Source organism: Pelophylax lessonae, assembly GCF_965119305.1.
Source record: "Pelophylax lessonae genome assembly, contig: HAP1_SCAFFOLD_237, whole genome shotgun sequence".
Lineage (NCBI taxonomy): Eukaryota > Metazoa > Chordata > Amphibia > Anura > Ranidae > Pelophylax > Pelophylax lessonae.
The window spans coordinates 49,362-63,227 of NW_028120096.1; the positions used below are offsets into that span (position 1 = coordinate 49,362).

Below are 13,866 nucleotides of genomic sequence, written 5' to 3' on the forward strand. Positions count from 1 at the left end.
GAGGACCTGATCACCAGACCGGTGAGGGGGGGACCTGACCACAGCACAGGTTAGAGGGTAAGAAGGAGGACTGGCCCATAGGACAGGTGTGATTGGGAGGAGGACAGGTGAAAGGGTAAGGAGGAGGGCCTTCAGTGGAGGATCTGTCTCCACCCTGACCTATCGGTTTCTCTCCACCCATACAGGTGTCTCCCGCTCAGCCGGTCGGACCCGTCTTGCACCAAGCGGCGGATTAACCAGGAGGACGAGTAAGTTGGGGGCACTCAGCAGTTCCTTGGTTTATCTTCTATGCTTAGGGTGGAGCTCTGTGCTACAGTCAGCTCCTCTTCATATCTTGAGCCTCTTTAACCCTCTTGGGCATGGAGGTCACCAGAGCTTCACAGGTTGGCACTGGAGTCCTCTTCCCCTCCTCCATGATGACATCACAGAGCTGGTGGATGTTGGAGACCTTGCGCTCCTCCACCTTCCATTTGAGGATCCCCACAGATGCTGAATAGGGTTTAGGTCTGGAGACGCTTGGCCAGTCCATCACCTTTACCCTCAGCTTCTTTAGCAAGGCAGTGGTCATCTTGGAGGTGTTTGGGGTCGTTATGTTGGAATACTGCCCTGCCCCCCAGTCTCTGGGGGGAGGGGATCATACTCTGCTTCAGTATGTCACAGTACATGTTGGCATTCATGGTTCCCTCAATGATCTGTAGCCCCCCAGTGCCGGCAGCACTCATGCAGCCCCAGACCATGACACTCCCACCACCATGCCTGACTGTAGGAAGACACACTTGTCTTTGTACTCCTCACCTGGTTGCCCCCACACACGCCTGACACCATCTGACACCAAATACGTTTATCTTGGTCTCATCAGAGCACAGGAGATGGTTCCAGTAATCCATGTCCTTAGTCTGCTTGTCTTCAGCAAACTGTTTGTGGGATTTCTTGTCCATCATCTTTAGAAGAGGCTTCCTTCTGGGACGATCAGGCCTGTATGGGAGTGGCCAGAGAGAAGCCACTCCTCAGTAAAAGTCACATGACAGCCCACCTGGAGTTTACAAAAATGCACCTGAAGGACTCTCAGACCATGAGAAACAAAATTCTCTGCTCTGATGAAACAAAGATTGAACTCTTTGTCCTGAATGGCAAGCGTCATGTCTGGAGGAAACCAGGCACCGCTCATCACCTGGCCAATACCATCCCTACTGTGAAGCATGGTGGTGGCAGCATCATGGTGTGGGGATGTTTTTCAGCAGCAGCAACTGGGAGACTAGTCAGGATGGAGGGAAAGATGAATGCAGCAATGTACAGAGACATCACTGATGCAAACCTTCTCCAGAGCGCTCTGGACCTCAGACTGGGGCGAAGGTTCATCTTCCGACAGGACAACGACCCTACAACAGCCATGGAGACCAATTTGATGCAGTGTGCGGCGTATGGTCTGAGCACTGACAGGCTGACCCCTCCCCCACCCCTTCAACCTGGCAGCACTCATACGTCTATTTCCCAAAGACAACCTCTGGATATGACGCTGAGCACGGCACTCAACTTCTTTGGTGGACCATAGTGAGGCCTGTTCTGAGTGGAACCTGTCCTGGTAAACTGCTGTATGGTCTTGGCCACCGTGCTGCAGCTCCGTTCAGGGTCTTGGCAATCTTCTTATAGCCTAGGCCATCTTTATGTAGAGCAACAATTCTTTTTATTCAGATCCTCAGAGAGTTCTTTGCCATGAGGTGCCATGTTGAACTTCCAGTGACCAGTATGAGAGAGTGAGAGCGATAACACCAAATTTAACACACCTGCCCCCCATTCACACCTGAGACCTTGTAACACTAACGAGTCACATGACACCGGGGAGGGAAAATGGCTAATTGGACCCAATTTGGACATTGTCACTTAGGGGTGTACTGACTTTTGTTGACAGCGGTTTAGACATTAATGGCTGTGTGTTGAGTTATTTTGAGGGGACAGTAAATTTACACTGTTATACAAGCTGTACACTCACTACTTTACATTGTAGCAAAGTCTCATTTCTTCAGTGTTGTCACATAAGCCACTGGAAAACTTTCTGGAGCGGCAGAAGGGGACGTTACACCCCCCCCCCCCTTCTTACCCTACCGCTGCTTGCCAGTGTTTCTTTGGCTTGCCGATTTTTCCGGAGCGGCTGGATGGTCAGAGGCGATAAAAGCCCAGGTTGTCTGTGATTGCCTCTGTGGCCTTGGAGGACCGGAGTGATGTCATAACGTCCCATTTTGTGGGAACTTTTGCTTTTGAAGGTAGAGGAGAGATGTGGGGTCTTATAGACCCCACATCTCTCCATAAAGAGGACCTGTCGTCTTTATTTTTATTACAATAGATGTTTACATTCCTTGTAATAAGAATAAAAGTAATAAAAAAGAAAAAAAAATGTAAAGCGCCCCCCCCCCCCCCCCATCCCGTGGTGCTTGCATGCGGAAGTGAACACATACATAAGTTACGCACACACATGTGAGGTATCGCCGCGATTGTTCGAGTGGGAGCAATAATTCTATCACTAGATCTCCTCTGTAACTCTAAACTGGTAATCTGTAAGTTTTTTTTTTTTATAGTGCTGCCTACGTATTATTTTAGGTACCAATGTTTGTCGCCATTCCACAAGTGTGCGCAATTTTAAATCGCGACGCGTTCGGTATCTAATTACTCACTATAACATCATCTTTCACATTACAGTGAGGGATTTTGTAGGTTTGCCCACTGACAAAGAAATAATCAGTCTATAATTTCATTGGTCGGTTTATTTTACCAGTGAGAGACGGAAAAACAACAAAAATATCCCGAAAAACGCATTTCATAAAAGTTATAAATTGATTTGCATTTTAATGAGTGAAATAAGTATTTGATCCCCGACCAATCAGCAGATTTCTGGCCCCCCGGTGTCTTCTATACAGGTAATAAGCTGAGATTAGGAGGATTCTCTTATAGGGAGTGCTCCTAATCTCAGCTTGTTACCTGTATAGAAGACTCCTGCCCACAGAAGCAACCAATCAGATTCCAATCTCTCCACCATGGCCAAGACCAAAGAGCTGTCCAAGGATGTCAGCACAAGGCTGGAATGGCTACAAGACCATCGCCAAGCAGCTTGGTGAGAGGTGACAACAGTTGGTAACTGTCAGTCTCCCTCAGTCTGGGGCTCCATGGAAGATCTCACCTCATGGAGGTTCAATGATGATGGAGAACGGTGAGGAATCAGCCCAGAACTACACGGGAGAATCTTCTCAATGATCTCAGCTGGGACCATCGTCACCAAGAAAACAATTGGTAACACACTACCCCATGGAGGACTGAAATCCTGCAGCCCCCGCAAGGTCCCCCTGCTCAGGAAATCACATGGTACAGCCCGTCTGATGTCTGCTAATGAACATCTGAATGATTCAGAGGAGAACTGGGGGAAAGAGTTGTGGGCAGATGAGACCAAAATCCAGCTCTTTGGCATCAACTCAACTCAACGTGATTGGAGGAGGAGGAGTGCTGCCTATGACCCCAAGAACACCATCCCCCACGGTCACACATGGAGGAGGAAACTTTATGCTTTGGGGGGGGGGTTCTGCTAAGGGGACAACTTCACCGCATCAAAGGGACGATGGACAGGGCCATGTACCCTCAAATCTTGGGTGAGAATCTCCTTCCCTCATCCAGGGCATTGAAAATGGGTCATGGGTGGATCTTCCAGCATGACAATGACCCAAAACACACGGCCAAGGCAACAAAGGAGTGGCTCAAGAAGAAGCACATTAAGGTCCTGGAGTGGCCTAGCCAGTCTCCAGACCCAAATCCCTTAGAAAATATGTGGAGGGAGCTGAAGGTTCGAGATACCAAACGTCAGCCTGGAAACCTTAATGACTTGGAGAGGATCTGCAAAGAGGAGAAAATCCCTCCTGAGATGTGTGCAAACCTGGGGGCCAACTACACGAAACGTCTGACCTCTGTGACCTCTGACCTCCCAACTACAAGAAACGTCTGACCTCTGTGACCCCAACTACAAGAAACCTCTGACCTCCCAACTACAAGAAACCTCTGACCTCTGTGACCTCTGACCTCCCAACTACAAGAAACCTCTGACCTCTGTGACCTCTGACCTCCCAACTACAAGAAACCTCTGACCTCCCAACTACAAGAAACGTCTGACCTCTGACCTCCCAACTACAAGAAACGTCTGACCTCCCAACTACAAGAAACGTCTGACCTCTGACCTCCCAACTACAAGAAACGTCTGACCTCTGTGACCTCTGACCTCCCAACTACAAGAAACGTCTGACCTCTGACCTCCCAACTACAAGAAACGTCTGACCTCTGTGACCTCTGACCTCCCAACTACAAGAAACGTCTGACCTCTGTGACCTCTGACCTCCCAACTACAAGAAACGTCTGACCTCCCAACTACAAGAAACGTCTGACCTCTGTGACCTCTGACCTCCCAACTACAAGAAACGTCTGACCTCTGTGACCTCTGACCTCTGTGCTTCCAACAAGGGTTTCTCCACCAAATACTAAGGGGTCAAATACTTATTTTACTCATTAAAATGCAAATCAATTTATAACTTTTTTTGAAATGCGTTTTTCTGGATATTTTTGTTGTTATTTTGTCTCTCATTGGTAAAATAAACCGACCAATAAAATTATTGACTGATCATTTCTCTGTCAGTGGGCAAACCTACAAAATCAGCCGGGGGTCAAATACTTTTTTTCCCTTACATTATACAATAAAATGAATGTATATAATGTTTGTGTGTTGTGTAGTAAAATGACGACGGGGAAGTGTTTGTCCCATCCTGACTGGGCGTCATGTGATATCCAGCAGGATGGGCCGACGATCGGTGGTGCGGTCACTCTGACACACCGAATCTTCGATCCCGGTAAAGAGCCTATTAAATAGGGTCTTTGCCATGTGACCAGATGTGTCCAATCACAGCTGGTCACATAGTAAATGGGAAGTGCCGTTGATCGGCTTTCTTCAGTTTGTGCCTGACAGGCACGAGTAGAGGAGAGCCAATCAGCAGCTCTCCTGACGGGAGTGGGGGGGGGAGGTCTGTGCTGGATATCGGAGCATTGATTACAAGTGCAGACCCATGGGGGATGATGCTAGAGCCACCAGGCATGCCAATCAGTGCTCAGGTTGCCTGTCAGTGCCCTCCTCATCAGTGCTGCCCATCCTTGCCATCTACCATTAGTGCCCATCCTTGCCGCCTATTAGTGCCTATCAATGCTGCATATCGGTGCTACCTATCAGTGACACATAGGCGGCACTGATATGTGCAACTGATATGCAGCATTGATGGGCATTAATAGGCGGCACTGATAGGTGGCATTGATCACTGATGGGCACTGACAGGTAGCACTGATATGCAGCATTGATGGGCAGCACTGATATCAGTGTCACATATCAATGCTGCATATCAGTGCTACCTATCAGTGCTACATATTAGTGCCACCCCATCAGTGCTGCATATCTGTGACACCCCATCAGTGCCTCCTCATCAGTGCCTGTCAGTGCGGCCTCATCAGTGCTGCATATCAGTGCCACCCTATCAGTGCCTCCTCATCAGTGCCTGTCAGTGCGGCCTCATCAGTGCCTCCTCATCAGTGCCTGTCGGTACGGCCTCATCAGTGCTGCATATCAGTGCCACCCCATCAGTGTTTTCTCATCAGTGCCTGTCAGTGCAGGAAAAAACTTATTTATTTACAAAATTGTATAACCTAAACAAAAAAACTTTTTTTTTTTTTTCAAACTTTTCGGTCTTTTTTTATTTGTTTAGCAAAAAAGAAAAAACCTTGCGGTGATCAAATACCACAAAAAGAAATCTCTATTTGTGGGGGGAAAATGACATAAATTTGGTGTAGGTACAGTGTTGTATGACCGCGCAATTGCCATTCAAAATCAACAGCGCTAAAAGGGGAAAATTGGCCTGGGGGGAGGGGTGAAAGTGCCCGGTATTGAAGTGGTTAAAGTGTATTTTTGTTTTTTCAAAAAAAAAAAAAAAATGCATTTAAAAACTGCTACGCAAATACCATGTAACAAAAAAATTGCAACGATCGCCATTTTATTCTTTAGGGTGTCTGCAAAAAAAAAAAAAATATGTTTGGGGTTCCAATTTAATTTTCTAGCAAAAAATACTGAAAACAGTGCTGAAAAGGCCGGGGCTTGGAGAGATTATAATAGAAAATGTCGGTTCATCTCTTACCGCCCCAATAGAAGAGACCCAGCGAGTCGCTGCCCCCGGGGGCTCCGTCTCCTGGAGATCTACATAACCCAACACAGCCGTATCACAATCTACCCCGGGGGGGAGGAGGGGAGTCACACGCCAAACATCAGGGAGGCCACCTGACATTCATACCATTGTCATGTTCAATATTTACCACCCGGCTCCCTCTGACTTCTCCTGCATGGTGTATATACCTAGAGGTGTGTATACAGAACACTCAGCAATCTGTCCCCTCCCCCCTCCTAGGCTGTGGAACACAGATCCATATACAGTACTTACCTATTGTTGGGTCACTGTGATCCGGGCGTGTGATCCGGCTCCCCTATGTAATAAATGGTAGTTCCGCACTATGGAGCGAAGTGTGAATATATATATATAATGGAAGAGGTCCTAGAAGCCGCTGTCCCCACTAAGAACAACTAGCTAGGTAGATGTCATGAAATTAAGGGAATTGGGGGGTAGGTGGGTATAGCGCTGATGGGGGGTAGAGGTGGGTATAGCGCTGATGGGGGGTAGAGGTGGGTATAGCGCTGATGGGGGGGGGGGTAGAGGTGGGTATAGCGCTGATGGGTAGGTGGGTATAGCGCTGATGGGGGGGGGGTAGAGGTGGGTATAGCGCTGATGGGTAGGTGGGTATAGCGCTGATGGGGGGGGGGGGTAGAGGTGGGTATAGCGCTGATGGGTAGGTGGGTATAGCGCTGATGGGGGGGGTAGAGGTGGGTATAGCGCTGATGGGTAGGTGGGTATAGCGCTGATGGGTAGGTGGGTATAGCGCTGATGGGGGAGGGGGGGTAGAGGTGGGTATAGCGCTGATGGGTAGATGGGTATAGCGCTGATGGGGGGTAGGTGGGTATAGCGCTGATTGGAAGGGAATTGGGGGGTAGGTGGGTATAGCGCTGATTGGTAGAGAGGTGCTTTAGTTATAGCTAATGCGGGTCACATAACCTATATAGTAACCAAAAATTAGTAAAAATACAAAGTGCAATACAACATGTGCTAATTATGGAAAAAATGGGGGGTAAAGAGAGACCCAGCTGGTTGGAGAGGGAGGGAGGGACCCGTTGGAGAGGGAAGGAGGGGCCCGGCTGGAGAGGGAAGGAGGGGCCCGGCTGGAGAGGGAAGGAGGGGCCCGGATGGTTGGAGGGGGAAGGAGGGGCCCGGCTTGTTGGAGGGGGAAGGAGGGGCCCGGCTGGTTGGAGAGGGAGGGAGGACCCGGCTGGAGAGGGAAAGAGGGGTCCGGCTGGTTGGAGATGGAAGGAGGGGCCCGGCTGGTTGGAGAGGGAAGGAGGGCCCGGCTGGAGAGAGAAGGAGGGGCCCGGCTGGAGAGGAAAGGAGGGGCCCGGCTGGAGAGGAAAGGAGGGGCCCGGCTGGAGAGGGAAGGAGGGACCTGGCTGGAGAGGAAAGGAGGGGCCCGGCTGGAGAGGGAAGGAGGGGCCCGGCTGGTTGGAGAGGGAAGGAGGGCCCGGCTGGAGAGGGAAGGAGGGACCTGGCTGGAGAGGGAAGGAGGGACCTGGCTGGAGAGGGAAGGAGGGGCCCGGCTGGTTGGAGGGGGAAGGAGGGGCCCGGCTGGTTGGAGAGGGAAGGAGGGGCCCGGCTGGAGAGGGAAGGAGGGACCCGGCTGGTTGGAGAGGGAAGGAGGGGCCCGGCTGGAGAGGGAAGGAGGGACCCGGCTGGAGAGGGAAGGAGGGGCCCGGCTGGTTGGAGGGGGAAGGAGGGGCCCGGCTGGTTGGAGGGGGAAGGAGGGGCCCGGCTGGTTGGAGATGGAAGGAGGGGCCCGGCTGGAGAGGGAAGGAGGGACCTGGCTGGAGAGGAAAGGAGGACCCGGCTGGAGAGGGAAGGAGGGGCCCGGCTGGTTGGAGAGGAAAGGAGGGGCACGGCTGGTTGGAGAGGGAAGGAGGGGTCCGGCTGGTTGGAGAGGGAGGGAGGGGCCCGGCTGGTTGGAGAGGGAGGGAGGAGGGGCCCGGCTGGTGAGGGACGGAGGGAACCCGGAGGTAGAGGGAAGGAGGGGCCCGGCTGGTTGGAGAGGAGAGGGAGGGGTCCGGCTGGTTGGAGAGGGAAGGAGGGGTCCGGCTGGTTGGAGAGGGAGGGAGGGGCCCGGCTGGTTGGAGAGGGAGGGAGGGGCCCGGCTGGTTGGAGAGGGAGGGAGGGGCCCGGCTGGAGAGGGAAGGAGGGAACCCGGAGGGAGAGGGAAGGAGGGGCCCGGCTGGTTGGAGAGGAGAGGGAGGGAGGGGCCCGGCTGGAGAGGGAAGGAGGGAACCCGGAGGGAGAGGGAAGGAGGGGCCCGGCTGGTTGGAGAGGGAGGGAGGACCCGGCTGGAGAGGGAAGGAGGGGCCCGGCTGGTTGGAGAGGGAAGGAGGGCCCGGCTGGAGAGGGAAGGAGGGCCCGGCTGGAGAGGGAAGGAGGGCCCGGCTGGAGAGAGAAAGAGGGGCCCGGCTGGAGAGGGAAGGAGGGGCCCGGCTGGAGAGGGAAGGAGGGGCCCGGCTGGTTGGAGAGGGAAGGAGGGCCCGGCTGGAGAGGGAAGGAGGGACCTGGCTGGAGAGGGAAGGAGGGGCCCGGCTGGTTGGAGGGGGAAGGAGGGGCCCGGCTGGTTGGAGAGGGAAGGAGGGGCCCGGCTGGAGAGGGAAGGAGGGACCCGGCTGGTTGGAGAGGGAAGGAGGGGCCCCGCTGGAGAGGGAAGGAGGGACCCGGCTGGAGAGGGAAGGAGGGGCCCGGCTGGTTGGAGGGGGAAGGAGGGGCCCGGCTGGTTGGAGATGGAAGGAGGGGCTCGGCTGGAGAGGGAAGGAGGGACCTGGCTGGAGAGGAAAGGAGGACCCGGCTGGAGAGGGAAGGAGGGGCCCGGCTGGTTGGAGAGGAAAGGAGGGGCACGGCTGGTTGGAGAGGGAAGGAGGGAGGGGCCCGGCTGGTTGGAGAGGGAGGGAGGGGCCCGGCTGGTTGGAGAGGGAGGGAGGGGCCCGGCTGGAGAGGGAAGGAGGGAACCCGGAGGGAGAGGGAAGGAGGGGCCCGGCTGGTTGGAGAGGAGAGGGAGGGACGGGCCCGGCTGGAGAGGGAAGGAGGGAACCCGGAGGGAGAGGGAAGGAGGGGCCCGGCTGGTTGGAGAGGGAAGGAGGGGTCCGGCTGGTTGGAGAGGGAAGGAGGGGTCCGGCTGGTTGGAGAGGGAGGGAGGGGCCCGGGTGGTTGGAGAGGGAGGGGCCCGGCTGGTTGGAGAGGGAGGGAGGGGCCCGGCTGGAGAGGGAAGGAGGGAACCCGGAGGGAGAGGGAAGGAGGGGCCCGGCTGGTTGGAGAGGGAGGGAGGGGCCCGGCTGGAGAGGGAAGGAGGGAACCCGGAGGGAGAGGGAAGGAGGGGCCCGGCTGGTTGGAGAGGGAGGGAGGGGCCCGGCTGGTTGGAGATGGAAGGAGGGGCCCCGGCGGGAGAGGGAAGGAGGGGCCCGGCTGGTTGGAGGGGGAAGGAGGGGCCCAGCTGGTTGGAGAGGGAAGGAGGGGCCCGGCTGGTTGGAGAGGGAAGGAGGGGCACGGCCCGGCTGGTTGGAGAGGGAGGGAGGGGCCCGGCTGGAGAGGGAAGGAGGGAACCCGGAGGGAGAGGGAAGGAGGGGCCCGGCTGGTTGGAGAGGGAGGGAGGGGCCCGGCTGGAGAGGGAAGGAGGGAACCCGGAGGGAGAGGGAAGGAGGGGCCCGGCTGGTTGGAGAGGGAGGGAGGACCCGGCTGGAGAGGGAAGGAGGGGCCCGGCTGGTTGGAGATGGAAGGAGGGGCCCGGCTGGTTGGAGAGGGAAAGAGGGGCCCGGCTGGTTGGAGATGGAAGGAGGGGCCCCGGCGGGAGAGGGAAGGAGGGGCCCGGCTGATTGGAGGGGGAAGGAGGGGCCCAGCTGGTTGGAGGGGGAAGGAGGGGCCCAGCTGGTTGGAGGGGGAAGGAGGGGCCCAGCTGGTTGGAGAGGGAAGGAGGGACCTGGCTGAAGAGGAAAGGAGGACCCGGCTGGAAAGGGAAGGAGGACCCGGCTGGAGAGGGAAGGAGGACCCGGCTGGTTGGAGAGGGAAGGAGGGGCCCGGCTGGTTGGAGAGGGAAGGAGGGGCCCGGCTGGTTGGAGATGGAAGGAGGGGCCCCGGCGGGAGAGGGAAGGAGGGGCCCGGCTGGTTGGAGAGGGAAGGAGGGGCCTGGCTGGTTGGAGGGGGAAGGAGGGGCCCGGCTGGTTGGAGATGGAAGGAGGGGCCCGGCTGGAGAGGGAAGGAGGGCCCGGCTGGAGAGGAAAGGAGGACCCGGCTGGAGAGGGAAGGAGGGGCCCGGCTGGTTGGAGAGGGAGGGAGGGGGCTGGTTGGAGAGGGAGGGAGGGGCCCGGCTGGTTGGAAAGGGAGGGAGGGGCCCGGCTGGAGAGGGAAGGAGGGAACCCGGAGGGATAGGGAAGGAGGGGCCCGGCTGGTTGGAGAGGGAGGGAGGGGCCCGGCTGGTTGGAGAGGGAGGGAGGGGCCCGGCTGGAGAGGGAAGGAGGGACCCGGCTGGAGAGGGAAGGAGGGACCCGGTTGGAGAGGGAAGGAGGGGCCCGGCTGGAGAGGGAAGGAGGGGCCCGGCTGGTTGGAGATGGAAGGAGGGGCCCCGGCGGGAGAGGGAAGGAGGGGCCCGGCTGGTTGGAGAGGGAAGGAGGGGCCCGGCTGGTTGGAGATGGAAGGAGGGGCCCGGCTGGAGAGGGAAGGAGGGACCTGGCTGGAGAGGAAAGGAGGACCTGGCTGGAGAGGGAAGGAGGGGCCCGGCTGGTTGGAGAGGGAAGGAGGGGCACGGCTGGTTGGAGAGGGAGGGAGGGGCCCGGCTGGTTGGAGAGGGAAGGAGGGGCACGGCTGGTTGGAGAGGGAGGGAGGGGCCCGGCTGGTTGGAGAGGGAGGGAGGACCCGGCTGGAGAGGGAAGGATGGACCCGGCTGGAGAGGGAAGGATGGACCCGGCTGGAGAGGGAAGGCGGGGCCCAGCTGGAGAGGGAAGGAGGACCCGGCTGGAGAGGGAAGGAGGGGCCCGGCTGAAGAGGGAAGGATGGACCCGGCTGGAGAGGGAAGGAGGGGCCCAGCTGGTTGCAGAGGGAAGGAGGGACACGGCTGGAGAGGGAAGGAGGACCCGGCTGGAGAGGGAAGGAGGACCCGGCTGGAGAGGGAAGGAGGGGCCCGGCTGGTTGGAGAGGGAAGGAGGGGCACGGCCCGGCTGGTTGGAGAGGGAGGGAGGGGCCCGGCTGGAGAGGGAAGGAGGGAACCCGGAGGGAGAGGGAAGGAGGGGCCCGGCTGGTTGGAGAGGGAGGGAGGGGCCCGGCTGGAGAGGGAAGGAGGGAACCCGGAGGGAGAGGGAAGGAGGGGCCCGGCTGGTTGGAGAGGGAGGGAGGACCCGGCTGGAGATGGAAGGAGGGGCCCCGGCGGGAGAGGGAAGGAGGGGCCCGGCTGGTTGGAGAGGGAAGGAGGGGCCCGGCTGGTTGGAGAGGGAAGGAGGGACCTGGCTGGAGAGGGAAGGAGGACCCGGCTGGAGAGGGAAGGAGGGAACCCGGAGGGAGAGGGAAGGAGGGGCCCGGCTGGTTGGAGAGGGAGGTAGGACCCGGCTGGAGAGGGAAGGAGGGGCCCGGCTGGTTGGAGATGGAAGGAGGGGCCCCGGCGGGAGAGGGAAGGAGGGGCCCGGCTGGTTGGAGGGGGAAGGAGGGGCCCGGCTGGTTGGAGATGGAAGGAGGGGCCAGGCTGGAGAGGGAAGGAGGACCCGGCTGGAGAGGGAAGGAGGGGCACGGCTGGTTGGAGAGGGAGGGAGGGGCACGGCTGGTTGGAGAGGGAGGGAGTGGTTGGAGAGGGAGGGAGGGGCCCGGCTGGTTGGAGAGGGAGGGAGGGGCCCGGCTGGTTGGAGAGGGAGGGAGGGGCCCGGCTGGAGAGGGAAGGAGGGAACCCGGAGGGATAGGGAAGGAGGGGCCCGGCTGGTTGGAGAGGGAGGGAGGGGCCCGGCTGGTTGGAGAGGGAGGGAGGGAGGGGCCCGGCTGGTTGGAGAGGGAGGGAGGGGCACGGCTGGTTGGAGAGGGAGGGAGGGAGGGGCCCGGCTGGTTGGAGAGGGAGGGAGGGGCACGGCTGGTTGGAGAGGGAGGGAGGGGCCCGGCTGGTTGGAGAGGGAGGGAAGGAGGGGCCCGGCTGGTTGGAGATGGAAGGAGGGGCCCCGGCGGGAGAGGGAAGGAGGGGCCCGGCTGGTTGGAGAGGGAAGGAGGGGCCCGGCTGGTTGGAAATGGAAGGAGGGGCCCGGCTGGAGAGGGAAGGAGGGAACCCGGAGGGATAGGGAAGGAGGGGCCCGGCTGGTTGGAGAGGGAGGGAGGGAGGGGCCCGGCTGGAGAGGGAAGGAGGGAACCCGGAGGGAGAGGGAAGGAGGGGCCCGGCTGGTTGGAGAGGGAGGACCCGGCTGGAGAGGGAAGGAGGGGCCCGGCTGGTTGGAGATGGAAGGAGGGGCCCCGGCGGGAGAGGGAAGGAGGGGCCCGGCTGGTTGGAGAGGGAAGGAGGGGCCCGGCTGGTTGGAGATGGAAGGAGGGGCCCGGCTGGAGAGGGAAGGAGGGACCTGGCTGGAGAGGAAAGGAGGACCCGGCTGGAGAGGGAAGGAGGGGCCCGGCTGGTTGGAGATGGAAGGAGGGGCCCGGCTGGAGAGGGAAGGAGGGACCTGGCTGGAGAGGAAAGGAGGACCTGGCTGGAGAGGGAAGGAGGGGCCAGGCTGGTTGGAGAGGGAAGGAGGGGCACGGCTGGTTGGAGAGGGAGGGAGGGGCCCGGCTGGTTGGAGAGGGAGGGAGGGGCCCGGCTGGTTGGAGAGGGAGGGAGGGAACCCGGAGGGAGAGGGAAGGAGGGGCCCCGGCAGGAGAGGGAAGGAGGGGCCCGGCTGGTTGGAGAGGGAAGGAGGGGCCCGGCTGGTTGGAGAGGGAGGGAGGACCCGGCTGGAGAGGGAAGGAGGGGCCCCGGCAGGAGAGGGAAGGAGGGGCCCGGCTGGTTGGAGAGGGAAGGAGGGGCCCGGCTGGTTGGAGAGGGAAGGAGGGGCCCGGCTGGAGAGGGAAGGAGGGGCCCGGCTGGAGAGGGAAGGAGGGACCCGGCTGAAGAGAGAAGGAGGGGCCCGGCTGGAGAGGGAAGGAGGGGCCCGGCTGGAGAGGGAAGGAGGGGCCCGGCTGGAGAGGGAAGGAGGGATCCGGCTGGATAGGGAAGGAGGGACCCGGCTGGAGAGGGAAGGATGGACCCGGCTGGAGAGGGAAGGATGGACCCGGCTGGATAGGGAAGGAGGGACCCGGCTGGAGAGGGAAGGAGGAGCCCGGCTGGAGAGGGAAGGAGGGACCCGGCTGGAGAGGGAAGGAGGGACCCGGCTGGAGAGGGAAGGATGGACCCGGCTGGAGAGGGAAGGATGGACCCGGCTGGATAGGGAAGGAGGGACCCGGCTGGAGAGGGAAGGAGGAGCCCGGCTGGAGAGGGAAGGAGGGACCCGGCTGGAGAGGGAAGGAGGGACCCGGCTGGAGAGGGAAGGAGGGACCCGGCTGGAGAGGGAAGGATGGACCCGGCTGGAGAGGGAAGGAGGGACCCGGCTGGAGAGGGAAGGATGGACCCGGCTGGAGAGGGAAGGATGGACCCGGCTGGAGAGGGAAGGAGGGGTCCGGCTGGAGAGGGAAGGAGGGATCCGGCTGG

The 13,866-nt window shown here is 59.2% G+C and overlaps 1 protein-coding gene across 1 annotated transcript in view; it reads left to right on the forward strand.

The window, feature by feature from the left end:
* The first annotated feature begins 201 nt into the window (after positions 1-201).
* LOC309548625 (uncharacterized protein) overlaps positions 202-13,866 on the forward strand; it is a 29,774-nt gene continuing 16,109 nt past the window's right edge. The window contains exon 1 of the mRNA XM_082276545.1: positions 202-248. The gene's annotated coding sequence lies outside the window, so the exon portion shown is untranslated. The remainder of the gene's footprint in view (positions 249-13,866) is intronic.